Below are 2,250 nucleotides of genomic sequence, written 5' to 3'. Positions count from 1 at the left end.
CACACAAAAAATTTAAACAAATGGAAAGATAATTTAAACAATAAAAAATTTAAACAAATGTTCTTGGATAGGGAGATTCAATACCATATAGTTATTAATTTACCTAAGTTCAACTATAAAATAAAGTCCCATTTAAAATACTGCCAAGATTTATTGCATGCTAAACAAATTGAGTCTAAAGCTCATATAGAAAAATAAGTAAGAATATCCAGGAAATTTCTGAAAGAAACAAAAAGATTAATGAGAAGGCACCAGCCTTAGCAGGTATTAAGACATAAATTCAATGTTAAGACATAAATTAAGACATGATGACATATGTCTTTAATTAAGACATAAATTCAATAACATATCCTTGAACATGAATTGCCAAGCAATTCAATATTGCTAAATGGAAAGAATAGAATTTATCCCAAACATGCAGGTGGATTTATTAAATGGTCAAGGTAGTATTTCAAATTCATGGTAAGAAAATGAGTTATTCAATAAATGGCATTATGCAATTGTAAAAACTCAGAGAAATGTCATCTAAAAAGTGTGAATTTTACTGAATGTAACTTATACATTTATCAACCTAATTTTCAAAATTAATGTTGGAAACACTGGATAGTTCTATAAAAGGAAGGCTGGACATCTATGTCATATTTTACACCAAAACAATTCTGGAAGGATCAAAGATTTAAACACTAAAAAATAAAATAATGAAAGGAAAGTACTAGAAGAAAATATGAATGAAGGAAGACATGCCTAAGTATGACTAAAAACAACCAGAATCCACAAAAGAACAGACTGTTCATTCAACTACGTAGAAAATATTTCTCCCTAGAAAAAAACATTATAAGCAGAGTTAAAAGACAAATCAATTCTAGGAAAAATATTTACAATTTATAGCTCAGATAAATCATTAGGTTTCTTAATATATAAAAAGCTTCCATAAATCAATAAAAGTCCAACACCCCACACAAATACACCAAAAATGAAGGATGTAAACAACAATTCACAGAAAATACAACTTTGTCTTTTAAATATATGTAGAAGATACTCCATTTCACGCAAAAGAAAAATGCTATTCAAATATACTGAGATACGATTTTCATTTTTGGCACTCTGATAGCTAAGTTTGAGAACATACTCTCAGTAAGTGTGGAAAGGAATTACTAGCATCTATTACAAGTGAGAAGGTATATATATTATAGAATCTTTATGAAATGTAATTTGAAAGTATATTTCAAAAATTAGGCATATATTCTTTGACACAATAATTTCATTTGTAGATATTTATCCTCTAGATATGCTCTCATGTGAACAAAATAATAAGCAACCTCAATATCCATCAATAGGAAACAGGTAAATTAAATTATGGTTCATGCATCCAATGAAAGACCATAGAGCTATAGAATCTCCTAAATAGAATGCTACCATTTGTAAGAAAAACAAGGCTGGGCATGGTGGCTCACACCTGTAATCCCAGAGCTTTTGAAGGCGTAGGCAGGCAGATTGCTTTAGCTCAGGAGTTTGAGACCAGCCTGGGCAACATGGCCAAACCCCATGTCTACAGAAAAATACAAAAATGAGCCAGGTGCGATGGCACACACCTGAAGTCCCAGCTACTTAGGAGGCCAAGGTAGGAAGATCATCTGAGCCCGGGGAGGTAGAGGCTGCAGTGAGTCATAACTGCACCACTGTACTCCAGCCTGGGTAGCAGAGTGAGACCCTATTTCAAAAAAAAAAAAAAAAGAAAGAAAAAAAAGAAAACCAATGTACGTGTGCATACATAGATGCTTATAAAGTCACAACATCTCCCTAAAAGCATGCCCAAGGAATTGAAAACCGTAGTTGCTTCTGGAAAAGAAGGCTTAAACTTTGTTATATATACCTGTTAGCTCTTTCTAAATTTTGTAACTTGTATTTGAAACATTTATAAAATAAGCAAATTCCTCTATTATTATCTCTTCACCCTATTTCTTTATAGCATTTTGTACAACTTACAGTTATGAAACTGCCATTATCCTAATAACTGCAGCTGACAGTGATTCTAATTACTTGATTCCTTGATCTTAGGCTGAGCCCTTCTAGAAGCCTCTCAGGGGTAAGTCTTTTTCATTGTGTGTCCCCAGCTTCTAGCTCAAGTCTTGCTACATAATTGGTGCTCAGCAGATTTGTCAAATGAGTGAATAAATTCTGTGCCATGTATAGATTTGAAATAATCTAGAGAATTCAAAGAGGAAGCATTCTAACTAAAGCCACTGGTCT

The sequence above is a fragment of the Pan troglodytes genome, chromosome 10, assembly GCF_028858775.2.
Source record: "Pan troglodytes isolate AG18354 chromosome 10, NHGRI_mPanTro3-v2.0_pri, whole genome shotgun sequence".
Classification (NCBI taxonomy): Eukaryota; Metazoa; Chordata; class Mammalia; order Primates; family Hominidae; genus Pan; species Pan troglodytes.
This window is presented reverse-complemented; position numbering follows the sequence as displayed.